The sequence below is a fragment of the Ursus arctos genome, unplaced genomic scaffold (genome assembly GCF_023065955.2).
Source record: "Ursus arctos isolate Adak ecotype North America unplaced genomic scaffold, UrsArc2.0 scaffold_19, whole genome shotgun sequence".
Classification (NCBI taxonomy): Eukaryota; Metazoa; Chordata; class Mammalia; order Carnivora; family Ursidae; genus Ursus; species Ursus arctos.
This window is the reverse complement of record NW_026622863.1, coordinates 6,244,695-6,265,089: the sequence shown is the minus strand read 5'-3', so window position 1 is coordinate 6,265,089 and position 20,395 is coordinate 6,244,695. Positions and strand designations below refer to the sequence as shown.

At 35.7% G+C, this 20,395-nt stretch overlaps 1 protein-coding gene across 5 annotated transcripts in view; it reads right to left on the bottom strand.

The window, feature by feature from the left end:
• Nucleotides 1-20,395, bottom strand: part of PHKB (phosphorylase kinase regulatory subunit beta) — a 212,737-nt gene that overhangs the window by 183,532 nt on the left and 8,810 nt on the right. The window contains exon 1 of one of the 5 annotated variants that reach the window (XM_048223675.2): nucleotides 1,155-1,236. The exons of the other annotated variants lie outside the window; for them this stretch is intronic. The gene's annotated coding sequence lies outside the window, so the exon portion shown is untranslated. Of the gene's footprint in view, nucleotides 1-1,154; nucleotides 1,237-20,395 lie in introns of those variants that run through there. 5 annotated transcript variants of the gene reach the window in all.

Here is a 20,395-nt window from a genome sequence, read left to right as displayed (position 1 = left end):
AAAAATCACCAGAAGTTACATACGCTTTCAACACATATAGGTAAAGCAATACATGTACACATGCATAAAACTTGAAGTACAATATGCAAAACTGAAATCCACTTTCATATCTACCATAATAATTGTAGGTGAGTTTATTTTGAAAGATTGTTCTAATGTCACTGTATCATGGTTTTTAGGGTAAAAAATATTTATTTTTAAAAGTGCTATTACATCTAAGGTGTTCCTCAACTCCCAAAAAGACTAAAATGATTCTGTTACCTAATGTTTCTCAATGAAATCACCAATGGAGTTTCATAAAAGCTACAATAAATAAACAAAAGGAAAACAATACTTTTCAGGAATATAAATACCTATGCAGTAAGAGCTAAAAGAGAAGATGTTCAAAGCATAGCAAAAAAGTATAAAAGTAACATCACCTAACTCACCAAGAATCAATATTTTCTTGTACTTTCTTATATCTTCAAAGAAAGCCCATGGTGAATTAAGAACAGCTTGCCTAGATAAATGTTAACATTTTAATGATCACCAATGTATTGCTTCTGAAGTAACTGTGTAAAATTAAACAAGGATGTTCCACACAATTTATGGCAAACAGTACCACAAATCTGAAGTCAAAGGAAAAGTAATCAATGACAACACTTTAAACAAGAATTAGACACCTGAAAAGCTTCAACACGAATAAAAGTGTGGAGGAGAAAGCAATCAATAGAGCATGAATTCCCAAAGACAATGAAAAAGAGGCAAAATTACAGAAAATACTAATAAATGTGTAGAGTTCAAAATGAAGTTTTTAAATGTGAATTTTTCCTTTTCATGTTTTTCCCAGTTGAATCATGCCTACATTCAAACATCACAAAGCAAAATAAAAATTATCTTTTTCCAATTTGTAAAAATAAGTTTAAACATGTTGATCTAATTTTTCCCTGTCAACTGTCTCGCTATTAGAAAAATATACTCAATCTACTCTTCATCTCAGAACACATTATTGCCAAAGACATTCGCTGACAAAGAACACTACAAGAAGAGGCAGAAGCTATTCCTTAAAGAGTAATATTTAGCTTTATCATGAAAGAGGAAAGGGTTATTATTTAGGAGATTAAGCAAGGAGTTTTCTAAGAAATTTCCATGAGACAAAAACAAAGTTTATGTACCTTTATGTAGAGGCACTGTAAAACACCAAGAAGGTTTCTGGTGTTATGAGGAGGCTTTTAAGCAATCACAAAACAGCAACCACTGAAAGAATTAAAATGAGGACTCAAAAGGGAAGTCAAGGTGGAAAACAGATCAGCAAACCAAAACAATATCAATAGTCTATTATTTGGGCATACAATTTTTCATTATATGATTAAAAGCCCTTTAATAGGGTATATATAAAAATGTTATTAATCAAGACTTTCATGAACCCTTAAGTAGCTTTATCATTTTTCCATGTACGGTGATACTCTAAGATAAATACCATTATTTATGCATTCAGTTAATACATGCAGAGTATGCATAAAACTCTGGACCACACATCTGGTAGGCTACCAGGACTCACAGATTAGTAGGAAAGGTAAGATAAGGTTTTGAATAAGAGTAACACAAATTAGAGTAGTGAGTTTCTTAAAAGACAAAGGATAGGAAAATTCAGTCCCCCTGTGTGGCTGAGAGAACAGGAAACTCCTGCAGTGTAATTTCTGAAAATAACAGCAATTTCAAATAATGAACTGCCATCTGAATATGAAGATAACAACTGAAATCTAGGAGAACACAAAGTCATAAACATCGATGCATACCTGTAGACACATCATCATAGCTCCAAAACTTATACATCTGTCTTATGAAACAAGATACTACATACCAAGGGGTTTTTGAAGTGATACACATGAAAAGGTTTAGGTGAAGAAAGTATATACCTAACAGGGTAAATTTTACTGAACACTGATCCAAGTATGCCCTTTCATGAGATAGGGAATTTTACTGTAAATCTAAATCCTCAGAGAGGCCTACAGGATTCTGATCTTCTCCCTTAATTAAAATAATTTCAGATTAAAAAAATACAACATTACACCAGCCTAAAATAGGCATCATTAATGTTCTGGTACATTCCTTTCAAGCATTTTTAAGTGATATTTATAAACATAAATAAAATTTACCACACATGGAGTCATTACATGTATGTGCTGTTTGTATCATTTTTCCCCCCTTATCTCCCTTCTTGCCCTCTTCTGTCCTCATTCCCAGGTAACCATACTTTTTCCATATGTATATAATAAAACATATATGCATAAATGAGGGAAGAGTCTTTCATTGCTTGTTTTATAAAAATGGAGTCATGAAATAGACCCTTCCTTGTTTCTTGTTCCTCTCCTTTGACAATACACATGGAAATCAAAAAAGGCAATGATTCTTTCTTTGACTGATTTCAGGGTTTTAATACAGTATGACTTATTCAATTATTCATCTATCAGTGAGTATATAGTTTGTTTTCTATTTTTGCCATCAAAAACAATCTTGCAAAACATCCTTATACATAGATACAGCCAGTAGTTTCCTAGAACCAAGTAATACCGGCTGGAGAGAGTTAAGTATTAAATTTTCAGGAATTCTGGGAGCTGGTTATGAAACACATAAATGAAAATTAAATTATAAAAATTTACAACTGGATAATTATTAAAAACAAAGGTATTAAATATTCAAAACTCATCACTTCCTAATTTTACCACTTTTTACTATCATATAGACTCTTGATTTATATCTATAGATCTGTACATTGGAAATACTACGCAACAGCATGTTACAACATGTCTCTTTCCAACACTGCATTCAGCGATGTCATGTAGATTTGAGCAGTTGTGGCAAAAACCAAATGGTCTGCAAAAGCATAAAATTTTTACCATCTGGCCCTTTATAGAAGAAGTCTGCCTGCCTTTACTCTGAATTCCCAGTAGTATTAAATTCAGCAATAAATGTACTTTTTACAAAATAATGGTAAACTGCCTTTTTTAAAAAAGGCTAAAACAATTCATATTCCTACTAGATATAAGTGCTCCATTCTTTTAAAAGTTTTTCCAGGGGCACCTGGGTGGCTCAGTCAGTTGAGTGTCCAACTCTTGATTTAGGCTAAGGTCACAGTCTCAGAGTCATGAGATCGAGCCCTGCATTGGGATATGCGCTAAGCATGGAGTCTGCTTGGGATTCTCTCTCTCCCTCTCCCTCTGCCCCTCTGCTTAAGCTCTCTCTCAAAGAAAAAAAAAAGTTTTTCTAATATGATAGTGTCTCACTTTTGTTCTTTATTTCTCATATAATTCATGAGTCTGAAAATCTTTGCAAAGTGGCTATTTGGATTTGCTCTTCTGCGAATTGCCTAAACCCTACTGCCATTTGCTATTGCTTTGTTAGTGCTTTTGTCATCAATTTCTAAAAGCTCTAGGGGCGCCTGGGTGGCACAGCGGTTAAGCGTCTGCCTTCAGCTCAGGGAGTGATCCTGGCATTATGGGATCGAGCCCCACATCAGGCTCTTCTGCTATGAGCCTGCTTCTTCCTCTCCCACTCCCCCTGCTTGTGTTCCCTCTCTCGCTGGCTGTCTCTCTGTCAAATAAATAAATAAAATCTTAAAATAAATAAATAAATAAATAAATAAAAGCTCTTTGTATATTTTATTTGCTATTTAATATTTCATTTCAAATATTTTCCCTTGCGTTTTCATTAGCATACCAACACTACAATATAAAAACTTTCAAGAGTCAAATATACCTCTTTCCTCACTTGGTTTTAGTTTCCCTTTCTTTTAAAAAGATTTTTGACAAAACGAGGAAGGGGGGAAAAAAAGAGAGGGGGCACCCAAAAAACAGACTCTTAACTATAGAGAACAAAGTGATGGTTGCCAGAGGGGAGGTGGGTGGGGGATGGGTGAAATAGATGGAGATTAAGAAGTGCACTTGTGATGAGCCCTAGGTATTGTATGGAAGTGCTGACTCACTATACTGTACACCTGAAATTAATATTACACTGTACGTTAACTAACTAGAATTTAAATAAAAACTTAAAAAATAATAAAATAAAGAGGGTTTTGATAGCGCCTAGGTTACATACAGAGTCACCTCAATTTTCTGCTAAGTTTTTATTATGTAAAAAAATTTTCCCAGTTAGGTATTGCATTCATTGGGAATTTGTTTTCTAAACTGCTTGTATTTTATTTTATTTTTTTAAAGATTTTATTTATTTATTTGACAGAGAGAGAGACAGCCAGCAGGAGAGGGAACCCAAGCAGGGGTAGTGGGAGAGGAAGAAGCAGGCTTCCAGTGGAGAGAGCCCAATGCAGGGCTCGATCCCATAACGCTGGGATCACGCCCTGAGCCGAAGGCAGACGCTTAACGACTGACCCACCCAGGAGCCCCTAAACTGCTTTTATTTTTATTTTTGTATTTATTTTAGAAAGACAGCACCAGCAGGGGAAGGGGCAGAGGAAGAGGGGAAGAGAGAGAAACAGACTCCTCACTGAAAGCAGAGCCCTACATGGGGCTTGATCTCACAACCCCAAGATCATGACCTGAGCTGAAATCAAGAGTTGGACGCTTATCCAACGGAGCCATCAGGTGTCCCTAAACTACTTTTAAAATAAATAGTGAGGTCCAGACTTTTAAAAAGATCAAATTGGTTCAATTTTTTTTTTTTTAGGTTACAGAATACTGAATAGAAAGATCCATTTATCCTAAATTGGTTCAATTTAGGATAAATTTCAAAGCAGAGACTATCCCAAGTTATGGGATTCAAATAGAACATTTCTTCTTGAAATAATATAACTTAATTTTCAAAAGCTATATTAAAAACTCTAGTGTCTAATAATGTAGCATTTGGCCAACTTATATTTTGTCACAGATATAACAATTTTATGCAAGATTTCAAACCTATCTGGAACACATGATGCTTACAATAGCTTAAACAATAGTCCGCTTTACGTGTAGTCGCATTAATGTCTCTAAAAATATCATTGCTTCAGGCAATTTATATTGATTTTTTAAAAAAGTATTTTATGTAGCACTCAATACTGAATATTGACACAAAATTAAGACATAAACAGCACATTTTCATTTTTCTATGGGTCTTGGGTTCTAGCAGAAAATACACAAAATTTGTGAAAGTAAAACCTTAGCCCAAGGAAAGAATCAATCAGTATCTTCCATCTGTGTTTTATTAATGAATGTCCTACTTCGGAAATAGAGCAAGTTGAAGTTCACTCATTCTAATGATTGCAACTTTAGAATCTTCTCCTGCTTTGGCTCAGGGTAAGCAGCTAATTGTATAGATAGAATACGTGTTAAGAGTTGTGACTTTTCAGTCAGGAACAAGTCTCTGAAAGCCTAAGAAGTAGTTTTTGAAGACTCCAAGGTACTAAGAAAGTATATACAAAGAAGCAGTAAATAACCAAAATCCCAAGAGCTAATACGTTCCACAAGATAATTAAGAACTAACCAGAATGTGAAGACCTTGTATTGTAGAGGGTCAAATAGCCCAATAGTTTCATGAGATCTGTATGTTCATTGTACTCACAATATGCATGTAGGAAAGGTGAGGAGGACAGGAAAGGCTAGAGCAGGTAGGCATGGGAGAGCAACCAGACAGCCTTGTATACGAACACACAAAATATATGCAAACCTTTGTGGTTTTTCAGTGAATTACTGATAAAAACCTGTGGTTTATTGGTAAATTACTAAAACATTAATTTTGGGGCTGCCAAGATAGCAAGAGTTCTCAGAGTATAATAATCTATATGTTATTCTACCTATAAACCTATATTTGATACAACATATTTTCAAGCAACTTTAAAATTCAAGTTACATCTTTAACTTCAGATGATAATTTCTTCATCTTAAAATTCCCTTTTACTCTTCACTGATAAAAACAAGAAATATACTACTATAGAAGGGACAAGTTATTCCGATACATTCTCACTCTATATCCCTGATGCTAGTCCTAAGAGGTTCTCAATAAATATTTATTGAACTGAACTGGATGAACCACATGATCAGAGAGAGGTCTTCTTGAATTCCCACAGAGTTAATTGTTCCATCTTCTGCATTCTTACAACATTTTGTGAATACCTTAATTATAGCTCTTCTTTCTCACAATACATTTTATTTTCACTATTTAATTAATGTATTATACTACATAGGAAGCTGATCGATGATAGGCGCCATACCTAGTAAGTAGTATATGGCAGTAACATCTGGTAGGAAGGAAGGAAAAGGAAAAAAGATGACAAAAATATGTCTCAGAAAACTTTTGATGACCCCTTTTACAATTTTCTTCTCACAAGCTACCTTATCTCCTGTTAAACATCTGATTTAACGATTAAGTCCCACTTCTTCAGACTTCCATAATTAGACAAATTGGAAAACTTCTCTTACTAACTTTAGAATGTACACATGTTAACTTTTAGAGTTAAAAGATTTGAATATACTATACACGACTCCACACTTTGAGGACCTTCAAGATCACCAATATCTCCTTGCAAAACAAAAAAAACAAAACTTAAACCATGATTTTCTTTACTGCTCAGTTCCATCATGCACAGAAATTCAAAATATTAAGGAATAAATGTACCCCCAGTAGGGGAATGAATCAATTATGACACCTACATTCAATGAAGTACCTTGAAACAGCTTAAAGCAATGAGGTAGATCTCTTGTAACACCATGAAAAACCTAAAAAATAGTGTGAAAAAGTAACCTCATGGAGTAAGATTTACAGTGTGATGCTACTTTTCACAAAACTAAGCAAAAATAATTATACATATGAGATGTTTATAAATGTATATACAATATAGATAACTAATATAGATAACTTTAAACTGCCCGAAAAGGATACACACCAAACTTTTAAAAATATTACTACTCAGGAGGAGATGGTGATTTTTACGCTCTATATTTCTGATTGTCTAAATATTATATAAGATGGTATTCATTTAGGGGTGCCTGGGTGGCTCAGTTGATTAAATATCTGACTCTTAATTTCACTCAGGCCATGGTCTCAGGGTTATGAGACTGAGCCCCTCATTGGGCTCTGCACTGAGCGTGGAGCCTGCTTACGAATCTCTTCCTCTGTGCCCCGCAGACGCTCACACACTCTACGACAACAACAAAAAGACGGTATTCATTTACTACTTATATAATTTTTAAAAATGATAAATGGAAATTTGGAATGCCTACTCCTATGCATCGTACAAGATACTTTATACATACTATCCCTTTTCATCATCTGACAAGCTCTGAGATTGGCATTAAAGTAAGGCACAAAGAAGTCATTACATGGCAGACTGAATATGACCACAGGGCTCTTTGAAGACAAACTGTATGTGTGGTCTTTTCCCTATACTATGAAACCTCGAAATTATGAGGTTGCTCCAAATAATAAATGTGTATATATGCATACATGTATATTTTTAATCCAAATTTATTTTCACAGTTCATCTGAACCCTCAACTTTTTAAATCTGCATGTTTCTCATTTGCCGGCAAGGAAGATAAGAAACATATTTTAAATGTAAAATATGAAATGGCAAATATGAAATAACACAGCTTTATAGAAATGAAATAAAATTTCCCTGTTCAACTTATCCAAATAAGATGAGAAAAGGCCACTCCACTATTCCCATTTTATTTTTAATAAAAAGGTATTAAGTTCTTCCAGTGACCTTTATAAAAGGAGCACAGCCTATAAAATCTATTTAAGGATATTAAATCCAGTTGATGTTTCATGTGTTGACCTTATGAATACCAATCACTCAATTAGCTATTTCATTTTCCTTTCTTATTTATAGTCTAGTAGAATACCTTGTCATAATGTACCATGAATTCGTATGATTTCTGTGAGGTCAGAGCTATATTCCAACAATTCTAATCTTTTTAAAAAGTTTTTGGAACTCCTCTTCATGGGGGGAAAAAATGCATTCAAAAGTGGCACAAGTTGTTAAATTTTCTCGAGAGTAGTTGTTTCATTCACCATTTTAACCCCAGTGCCAATAGTGCTTGGTATACAGTAAGCACTCAATAAATATTTATTGAACAAATGAAATTAATATCTTCTGATATCTAAAATTTGCCAAAATTTACTCATAATCAGTGGCAATGAATAAAATGATTCATCAGGGCAGATGAAGCTAAGTAAGACCCATTAATCGATAACCTAAGCTGTGACCACAAAGTAATTTAACTTGTTCGACTCTACTCTTGTATTCTGTTCTGTTCTTCCGTTGCTCATAAAGAAGGATCTGAATGAAACCATAAAAAGATATGATTAAAAAATGATTTGATCACTAGAATAAATGTATATAGCCTTACAAGTGGGTCACTTTATGAAAGATAATGCTAATCTGGACATATGAGATTTCTCCAGAGAAACCCAGAGTCATTATTTCATACTTATTCTACAAGTAAAATTTTTAAATTCCAAACCTCAAAGACTAAAATGACAGCGGTTTAGTTCAATATTAATCGAATTACACCAAGGGGGGAAAAAGAACTTCACTATACCATTCCCAGTCTTTACAAGAAATATTTAACTTTATTATGTCTTCTGCTACTAGAGTGATAAAAACATGTGATACTAAGCATTATGCTATGTCACAAGTTATTATATACAAGTCTGAAAGAAATAATTTCAAGCCATTCAGCACTTTGAAAAGTGGAACTGAACCATTTCCCTTTATCATTTACATTTTGATGAAGCTTGGTCTGTATTTCTAGTCTTGGTAAAGTTCAGAAATGCATTTAATATGAATGTCATTACAACTACTTAAAAATTACCCTATTAACACTTTACACAATAGACATGAATAGAGGAAGTCTTAACTGTTAATTAAAAAAAAACCCACTGTAAACTATGAATTAGCAAAGTAAGCTTACCATGATAACAAAAACATTCACAACCAGAATAAAAACTAGAAAGACTACTAAAAAACAGAATAAAGTTTGTAGATAATGAAAGCTGTTAATTTTCTCACCAAAATGCAGTGACACTTAGATCACTAAGTAAAACAGGGCAGAGATGGCACTGCCATTTCCTACACTAAACCCTCAGACTTTGGGGATTTGTTCCAAGGCTGTCCTAAGGGTCTGTGTTAATGAACTGCCTTCTGTTAAGACCCACCTGCAATAAAATTATTAACTGACCAAACTTTCTTGTATGGAATCCAAGCCACATCTTTTAAAAGCCAACTTTCACTCTTTAGAGAATAAAGCTAAACCCCAAAGTTCAATCAAGGAAAAGGGAGGTCTCTCTGCTCTATACCACCCCTCCTCCTCAATCCCCAAAGTGTAAGGAAACTCCTGAATGAAGAATGTATTGAAATCTAAGAGGCTATGAAAAGAACATGGGTTTTGAAAACAGACAGACCTGGGCTACAATCACAGCTGTGTCACTTTGCATCTTTCAAGACTCAGACTCTCTCTGAGCTAGGTCTTCTCACCTGTGAAGTGAGAAGAATTACATAACCTCCCACAGTTGTTGTGAGACTTAAAGTAAATATTTTGTATAAAGCAACTAGCACAGTGTATATTAAATACCAATTGTCTTCCCTCTTCCATCCTTAAACTTTTGAATCTCTTCCAGCACTTAGCTTAGGATTGGTCACAAAAGAAGAAATCAAGGAACGCCTGATTAACTGGCTTTGTCAGGTTAACATGTTGATTGATGCAAGGATGGATGCTCCACAGTGATTTTAAATCAGCAATTTACATAATCAATAACTTTTAAGAAACAGCAAAAAGATAACTGAGTGGAATTCGAACTATAAATGTAATATTAAAGTACCCTTGGGTTGCTATACATAGTTTAGTGCCAAGTGCAGGTGCTATAGGAAGCCAAGATTATCAACTTCTCTAACCAGAAGAAAAAGCATTACTTAGGGTAATTACTTAGGGTAAATTCCACTGAAATATGACCCTCTGCTACATAGGAGTGACGCTAATAGGTCTTTAATAAAATTTTATAACCAAAATGAATAATTTCTGAAGCATGACTATTCAGAGCTAATCTTAATTTCACTAATAGATCACTACCAACCCCCAAGTCTAAATAGGGCCAATTGTCAAACACCCCAGAAAAGCACGCTCTCTGTGGGGAGACAAAGGAAACTTAAGACCCTTGGGAGTAAAATCAAATCTCATTAAGAAGTGTAGGATGAGTGGGGTACCTGGGTGGCTCAGTAGGTTAAGCTCAGGTCATAAGATCTAGCCCCACACTGGGCCTGGAGTTCACAGAGTCGGCTTGAGGATTTCTCTCCCTCTCCTTCACCCCTCCGCCTGCTTGTGCACACACACACACACACACACTCTCTCTCTCTCGTAAATCTTAAAAAAAAAAAAAAAAGAAGGGTACGATGAGTATTAGGCTGCCACACGCATGCAATAATGAAGATATTAAAATGTAAATTAATCTACTTTCTAATACATATGTTTAACATTATAGAACTGGAATTCCAGAATAGGCGTTCTTTAAGTTCTAAGTGTATTCACTAAGCAATACACTTTTCAAGCCGTCTACTTTGGCTTAAAATTTTTCATGTCTATTCTAAGTGTAGACTAACTTTACCATATGTTTTATGGACTGTTAGTTTTTTATGTAATACAAAACTGAAAGAATGTAACTCTGGGTGAACACTAAGACTATCAAAATTTTGCTGTACTTTAATTTGCATTATAATTTAGTTATAAGGATTTTATTGTAGCAAAAAATTGCAATGAAAACTGGAGTCATGACAATGGATATTTAAGGTATTCAGCTTATACTACTGCAAATGAAACTAATCTACTACTGTAACATGAAACCATAATGGAAATCAGCCTTGAACTTGATGGTTTTTGTAGTTAATTTGAAGACTGCTTGCTGTTTCCTCTCCTTGTCAAACAAAATTATAGTCTATTATTTGAAGCACCTACCCTCATTTTATGTTCATTCTATAAGACTGTTGAATATTATCTTATAAGGATGCCTAGAAAAAAAAAAATCTAAAGTCAGTGTTAACTGACATCATTCTGCTTTAAACGATAAACTGCATGGGATATGAAAAAGGCCAAATCCACCCCGCTCCCCACCTCTGCCTGCAGAATCACCACCACCACCTGCAAAGATCTCAAAACAATCAGCACTTCAGTTTCTCAAAGAAATACTTGGGGAAAATAAACTGGATTGTGGGGAAAACAAATCAGCCTAACTTCCAGGGCTGACCAATTATGCCTCTCATTTCCATTCAATTGGCTATGCAACTCTCTAAAAATGGAGAGGGTCATTGCATCCTGAACAGAGCTGCCTCCTGAACAGAGCTGCCTCCTGAAATGGAGACTACATGATCCTCAGGACACAGAAGGGATCATGAAATATAATTACTGAAACCATGTATGGTAAAGAGACTAGAAGGAAAAGTGAATAATACCCAATCATTTTCAATAACATCTGTTGGAAAATTTAACTTATGTTATTAATATACAGCAATAGCCTCAAAATGGGAGATCTGAACTGGCAATTTAAATGCCCCAGTTCAGCTGAGTAAAATGATTTGGTCCAGGTAAATCCAGGCAAAAGTCAGAGCCTGGAGCAGACCACAAAACTGATAGAGGCAGAGAGCCATACTAGTGAAAGCAGGCTACAGAACTATGGAGTTGTCCCTAATGGGAATCAGGGATGCTGATAATGACATATTTATCCAAAAAGTAAGTTCAAGATCGGGAACATAAGGATGCTTAATTCAGAGTCCAAAATCTAGAGTCTACAATGCAAGGCAGGGAAGAGATGAAGATGACAAAAAAAAGCTGCTGCTCAGCAAGTATGGTACTTAGTAGACTTTTGCTCTTCAAATGGTAATCCAACCACCAGCAGCAGCAGGACCTCACCTGGGAGCTTGCCAGAATTGCAGACTTTCAGACCTGCTGAATGACAGTCTCCATTTTAAGGAGATCCAAGACTCTACAGAGGTAGTAACTCCATCTTGCAAAAAACAAGATAGGGGAGGAAAGAGAGGGAAGCAAAGGGGATCAAAATCAATTAGCAGCTTTGTTGTCTTAGGAAAATCCAATTCTACAACCCCTAGCAGGTATGCCTATGAACCAATTAAAACAGCTTAATATCAAGAGTAACATCTTGCTCACTGAGGTTTGCTCCAAGACCTTGAATCACTGTAATAACCGATCCAAAGCTATCATATCATCAACTCTGCCCAATCCTAACCAGTTCCCCCTCTTGTAAGATCTGCCTTAAAAATCACCCAAGCTAGGTTCTGAAACCCTATAAATATTCTCCCTTGACTACCCTGAAGTCAATGGGCAAGAGACATAATATTTTGAGGCAGAAAGGAATGGAAACAAGCATATGGTCTAAGTCCCTTATTTTATGGAAGAAATTCACAATTTGCTCAAGAGAGAAGGGCTAGTTAAGAGAAGAACTAACACCAGAAATAAGATCTTCTGACTCCCTCTTCAGGGGTCTAATTTTTTCTAATTTACATTAATTATTTTTGCCTCTATATCCTGGAAAAGGGCACTACTTAATGTAAATATAATTTACCAGAATACCCAAACACCATGCTTAACATGAGGTGTCAATAGGCAACATGCCAGACTGAATATAAAAACATAAATCTATTTTCAGCCCAAAGATATCAAAAAGGTAAAGAATGATATAATGTCATTATTACCAGCATCATAATAAAAACAGTTAACATTATTAGGGCATTTGTCACATGCAACATACTGTGTTAACAGCTTTATACACATGGTTTCATTAAATCCTCGCAACCCTATTATGGAGGTAGTATTATTATTTCCAATTTACAGATTCAAAATTACTAAGGTTAAGTGACTTTTCAAAAGTCACACTGCTGGCAAGTAGAAGAGCCAGGACTTAAATACTAAAGTATACTTTGGTTTTTTGTTTGATTGTTTGTTTCAGGTAAAACAAAACAAAGATAAGTACATACTTATTATTTAGGGTCTTCTCTTGAAAATTTCATTTCTAAGTATGAAAATAACATAGATTCACAGCAGTATATATAACTTGCTTCCAAGTAACATTTAAATCAGAAATATTGCTTTAACATTTTTCACCAAAGCATTAAGTTGTTTTTCAAGCAATTCTAGTGTTGCTCACTGCACTTTGTCCATGTTAGCCATGTAAATTATGTTTCAGACATTAGACCTGACACACCTACCCTTTACCTAGATTTCATTTCCCTTTACTTCTGTTAGTTCAAGACATCTGCAGTGCACAATAAAAAGGGCTCTCTTCTATAAGTTACATATATAATAACTGATAGACTTGATTTAAGGAGGTCCACCATGAAAAGAGAGATTCTTCTCTAGTGTATTATTAGAAATATATTTTATATCATTTTTTATTCTGAAAAATTTGTACTTACTCTAGATGGCAACATTTAGGAAGCTAATTTCTTCCCACTTCATTTAAAAGGGTGTCATTAAAAAAAGGGGGGGTATCATTTCATCATCTTTCATCTCCATATTCCAGAAACTTAAATGCCAAGTTCAAATTTTTTTGTATCTTAGATAAAGTCTATACTGTGATAGACAAGGCCAATTAAATAGCATTAACCTTCTCTATATGTGAAAAAAATAAACATGCCACTGATGATTGATATTTTGATAACAACATAGATGAAAAATCTATATGATTTCTTACATCTTCCCTTCAGGGAAAGCAACATTCAGTACACAGAGATTGCTCAAGGTTTTTAAGCAAGAAACAAAGGCAGTTAGAGCCAGGCAGGACTAGCCCTGGAGATGCTGTCCACAAGTGAAGAGAACAATCAAAGAGTGCCCAACTCATGAAGTTACTACACTCTAAGGTCACTATTTTGCTTCGCTTACTAGATTTCATTTTTGAATTTGAACCTTGAATCTTTTTGGATTTCTCCAGTAAGGAAAATATATTTAATATGAAAATGTATTATTCATCAAAACAGCTAGAAAATCAATTCATCAAAATTTATTTACCAAACATAAAGGTGAAATTAGACAACATACAGTGCTGACAAGTTCATTCTGTATCAAAACTGAACTAATTCTTTCTAGTATGATTCATTCAACCTTAAGTCCTCAGCACCAAGCTTATATATCAGAGGCTACCGATATAAAACTATAACCAATTCAGTCTGACCTAAAGGAATTCATAACCTATAAAGGAGGTGGATATATAAATGTGTCAATTCAGGGACATCAGAGCTAAAAGAAGCATGTATAAGGTGCCAAAGAAAAAATAGAGCAATTCAACAAAAACTGGGATGCAGAGGAAGGGGGTAGTCAGAAAATATGTAAAGATAAGAGATCACTGGAACCAAATAAAAGATTACAGGACTACACCAAATTTTCAGTGAAAGGCTATTTAAAACAGAAGGAACTTCCCTGTAAAGGTGCAGAAGCAAGCAAGAAAGTGCCCCATCTGGGAGCTGCAGATTAGTAGCACCACAGAAGAGAACGCAAGAGGGAGGGGAGAATGGAAAGGTATCTAGAAATCTAACAATGGAGGATGCTAAACAATAGGTTCTAGGTTTGCATTTTATCTTTTGGGTAGTGGAGAGCTGCTGGGAAGGTTTAGGCAAGAGCATCTTGGATAACTCTGTTGGCACTGTGAAGGACTGTTTAAGTGGTGAGCCCTTGGCCCAAGAGTCCATTGGTTAAAAGTCCATTTTAACCAATGTTTTGGTTAAAACATTCATTCAAGAGCCTTGAATTAAGAGAGTAACAGCAAGGAGGCAAAAGGGAGGAAAAATCCAAGAAACATTTAATAAATAGGATAAATAAGACTGTGGAAAAGCTTAAATTTGATACGGGTGTAAGGTAAAATATTAACACTATATAGTGTAATACACAGAAGAAAGAGTCCAGTGATAATTCCTAATTCCTAAATGGTTTTTCTTCCTTCAAATTATAATAATTAACTTTACATTCTGCTAGGATTTTTTTTATCCTTGTAGTTATTGTGCAAATGATTATTATCAAAGCTACAAGCCTACTGAGAATTGGGATTAAGTGGGTATAACAAATTAATTGAGCTTCATTATGTATTTCCATGAAAACAAGATAATATAACCAAACACAAGGATCTCTGAACTGACAAAAACAATGATAAAAACTGATAGAGAGATTCCACATGGTGGGGCGGGGGAGCACATTAAGATGGCAGCATAAGAAGATCCTGAACTCACCTCCAACCACAGACACACCAAATCTACAACTGCATATGGAATAATTTAACTGAAAACTAGCTGAATGGCTCCTCAAAAACAAATGATAAAGGGTCCACATTGAGGTAGGTTGGTGAGGTAGAGACATGGTCTCACCAAAAACCTCATCCCCAGTGCAGTGACCCCAAATCAGAATGGATCTCTGTTCCATTTGTGGTTTTTTGCATTTGTGTTCCATATCAGGACCTCAACCCTTAGGACCTGCATTAGAGACATAAGCCCTTCATATGTCTGGCTTTGAAAAACCAACAGTTTTTGTCCAGGAGACTCAAAGGGCTGCAGGGAAATGAGATTCCAGTCATACAGGGGTCCCTCAGACTCACTCACCCTATGACGCAGCACAAAACCAAGTTTGAAAAGTGCCTATACTATGTGTGGAAATTCATTTGCTAATCTTAGCGTCTGACAAAGGAGTGGGGCCTGTTGGGACTCTTTCTAGGGACAGAGGCAATGGTGGGGACCCTTTCAGCACTCCCACTTTACCTTGATAGTGCCAGTGCTAGCCCATTCTTAAGTCCTCCTTCTTGCTAGAGCTGGAGGACATGCACAGTAACAGCACTCTCACACTGTCTCAATTAAGTTGGCAGGTGCGCCTTTCCCCCTGAAGTCTATAACTCCCTTTCTAAAGTGAGCAGGTGTACCACGGCCCTGTATTCTCACACTGCCTTGGTAGAGCTGGCAGGTATGTGCTGGTCCTACACCTCCTGCTCCTTGCTACAACTCACAGGAGCACCCTGGCCTTGCACTCTCCTGCTGTCTCACTACAGCCGGAAGGTGCATTGCAGCCCTGCTATCTTGTCAAAGCCAGCAGGTACACACAGCCCACATAGGGAATGCCCCTAGATCACTTGGCTCTGGAGGCCAGGGAGGCTTGTGTTTCTGGGCCCCATGGGACTAAAACAATTGGAAAGATAATTATAAGCCTGCCACCCAAAGGCCCCTGCACAGACAGCTGACTGAAACACATCCCAAGTGTTTTTGTGAAAAGGGCCTATTTACTGGTCTTGGAGCTTAAGCATGAGGGACAAGTGTCAGGTTTCCCACATATATAGAGACTATGGAGGTGATCCCAGGAAATGTAGACTGGGGAAAACTGTCTTTGCTTACTCCCTTAGCTTCACTAGAGCTCACTGACACCCACCAGAAAGGAGCACATACATGTGTCTGGGGCCTGAATTTTTGCAACTGTTGCCAGGGGACACCTCCAGATGCCCAGGACAAGGAGCTAGCAAGGTTTATAACTGTAGTCCTAAAAGACTGTATATATTTTCATACTTTAAAGGTTGCTGCCTGAGGGTGTGGCACCCATTCATCCTGAACCTAGATGCTGACTGAGATCCCTCCCTTTGGAATACTGACAGGTCTTGACACATCCTCAACTGGGACCTATCAAGAATAAATCAGACTGCTTAGACAATCACAAAGGTTTGAGCTAGGGCAAGGGCAAGGTTGAACCATAAGGTTCATCTCCTATATGAGGTAACCAGTCCAAGACTGGGAGAGGTAACTATTTCACCTAATACATAGAAATAAACACAGAGAGTCAATAAAATGAGAAAATAAAGGAATATGTTCCAAACAAAACATATGTAACCTCAGAAAAAAAACCTCAATGAAACAAAGATAAGTAATTTATCTGATAAAGAGTGCAAAGTAATGATCATAAAGCTGAACTCAAGAGAAGAATGGGTGTATAGAGAGAGAACTTCAACAGAGAGGAACTATAAAAAAGTACCAAACAGAAAGAAAGAAAGAAAGAAAGAAAGAAAGAAAGAAAGAAAGAAAGAAAACAAGAAGTACCAAAAAGAAGTCACAAAGACAAAAAATATAATAAATGAATTAAAAAATACACTAGAGGGATTCAAACCAGACCAGACATAGTAGAAGAAAGGATCAGTGAGCTAGAAGACAGGCAGTGGCATTCACCCAAACAAAGGGGGGGGGATTATTTGAAAAAGTACAAATAATTTAAGGAACCTATGGGACAACATCAAGTGGAATAATATCCATATTATAGGAGTCCCAGAAAGAGAAGAGGGAAAGGGACTGAAAACTTATTTTAAGAAATAATGGCAGAAAACTTACCTAACCTGGGGAAGTAAATAGACATCAAGATCCGGGAAGCCTAGAGAGCTGCAATTAAGACAAGCCCAAAGAGAGCCACACCAAGACATATAATTAAAATGTCAAAAGTTAAAGACAGAGAATCTTAGGGGCATCTGGATGACTCAGTCAATAAAGCACTCAACTCTTGATCTCAGGGTTGTTAAGTTTGAGCCCCACAGTGGGTGTAGAGATTACTTAAAAATAAAATCCTTAAACAAACAACAAAAAGAGACTCTTAAAAGCAGCAAGAGAAAAATAACTTCTTACATACAACACTGCCAACAAAACAAACAAAAGCTAAAGGTCTAAAATCAACTAGCTTATATTAGCCATATTTGTAAGGAGCTCAATTTGAACAGAAAAACTCCCATCTAAGCAGAAATGTATCAATTGAAATGATTAATACTCTCTACCAAAACACAGCATAATAACAAATAAAATTATGTTTAAAGAATTTTTTAAAATATTTTTAAATAAATTATATTTTATAAGTTTGAAACGTCTCCCAGTGGGGCATGGCTTTATTTCCTATACTCCATCATTAGGCAAAGCCTCATTGATGTTTACTATATTTTCTCTAGAGCTCCAGATTTCTTACTATGAATTTCCAGATGAAGTCACCTAACCAAATCTATAGCACCGAACTGGTCAAAACCTAAGAGGACTGGGGCATATGGGTGGCTCAGTTGATTAGGCCTCTGACTCTTGATTTCAGCTCAGGTCGTGTTCTCTGGGTCTTGAGATGGAGCCGTCCGTGCTCAGCAGGGAGTCTGCTGGAGATTCTCTCTCCCTTTCCCTCTGCCTCTCCCCCTACTCTAAATAAATAAGTAAGTAAGTAAGTAAGTAAGTAAAAACTTGGGAGGGGGAGATGAAAAACAAAAAACAAAAACCTAACAGTGCCGCCTACTTTGAAATCACTCGGCCATAGGATGTTCTGTTGTTCAAAGCTTATTAAATATATTGTTTTTACTTAAGGAGAGAGTACATAGTAAGTCCACCCTACATTAAGATAGCAAGGTTACGGTCAAATTATACACACATATACTCTCTCACTCACACACAAGAGTTACTTGAGACATGCCAAAATTTCCATCATCACAATATATCATCAGTTAATGCTTATGTCAAAATATTTAAAATGAGAGATCACTTTTTTAAGTTTAGCAGTTTATTCCCTCACCCTTAATTTCTGAAGAATTAAATCTGCACAATTGTCATTTGGTTACAGATGCAAATTCGTGAAAGAAATATATTTAGAAGACAAAGAAAAAAAAAGATCAGACTGAAATCATTGTAAATCAGAAACTATTAAAACTTCAGATGTATTACATACACAAACAAACAACTGTCCTATAAGCTGAAAACTTCGTGGAAAAATAGTTCACTGCTTAAAGCCACAGAAAGCCAAGGTCACGTTTATGACAAACTAATTTTTTATAACTATAAGCAATCATCAGATATTTATGACCAAGCTTAAAAATTAACGTAACCACATAAAGAAAAAGAACTTAAACACAGAAAATTCTTCACTGGTTCAACTGCAAAAGGAAGATAGAAATGTAATAGAAAATACAAGTTAAGCACCTGATGATATGAATGTTTTCAAAATATACCAGGAATGAACACATATATGATAAAATACTGTCCAAAGCTCTATGATAAAATACTGTCCAAAGCTCAACTGTCTAATCCCGAACCCTGTGCCTGTCCTCGTCAGAATACCTTCCCAGCTTTAGCAATAAGACTCAGTCTGTTACCCAAACAACATCATGGCTGTTCATCTCCATGACTAGGATCTATATATTTTCAAAAATTCAGTCCTGAGCTGTAAGACTTGAATCTTAAATGACCAAAAAGGCAGGCCATGGAAATGGTGTGAGGTTACTGATTATTGCTTTATTAGCAAATACAGCAATAAGCTTTTAAAATTTTTATATAACAAGTTGAAAACTACTGATGTATATTTTGAAAGACAACCAAGGACACATGAGACATATATCAGAACCTATAAAAATGGCCAATTTCAATTATACACTTAAGATATATATTTTGAAAGACAAACAAGAACACATAAGATATATATCAGAACGTATAAAAACAGCAAATTTCAATTATACACTTAAGATTCACACTGTGATTTTTGGAAGTCACTGTTCATCTATAAAAAGCAACTTCCTCAAGAAATTCGTGAAATATGAACTGAAAGAGAAGAAAGCTATGAAATCAAGAAATTCAAAATGAGGAATAATTGTCTTTAAAGGACTACAAGAATAAGTTTTTCCATCTCTTAAAAACCACTTCTAACCAAGGTAGCCAAAGCCTAATGTGACAAAAATGAGAACAAGTGTGGATTTATTAAAAACACATCACAGGAAACTACAATGAATCATCAAAAAGCACTCACTAATTTTTCAAGACCAAGTATATAACATGCAGTTGCAATTTTCTGTTATTTGTTTTCTACTTAGGGATTTGAAAATAAACCCCCTTCATCAAAGACATATTCTAACTATGTGTGTACCAATAAAAATAAAATATTTATATCTGCCATGAACCCACGATCTCTTAACAGGTAAATCAAATCTCCATATGCATCTTCCAGCCTGAACCAAGAAAAGATACAGCAGAACTCTGCACAATTTTAGAGATTATTCTTCAGAAATAGAATGGCCAATCTGTCATTTTAAAATATGGACAAAGATTAAAATGACATAAAAATAAGACACATATTTATAAGAATTTACTATATATATACACATAGGAAATCTGTTGAATTGGGCCTCCTTCTAAAAGTCAGTCTGTTGAGTCAAAAATTGAGTAATAAATGGCAAATGGATTCTAATGCTAATCAAGGTGATCACATTTTCTAAATCTAGACTGATGACCGAGTCAATATCTGCGCTTTCATAGACATCCATCACCCAACAGGGACTGGGTGACCCATGCCTGGCACTGTGCCCTGTGTTAAGTGGCAGAGACATATAATACATGGCTTCTGCCATCAGCTGCTCCCTACCTTCCCCCACTCTCCAATCGATTTTTCACTTAGTAGCCA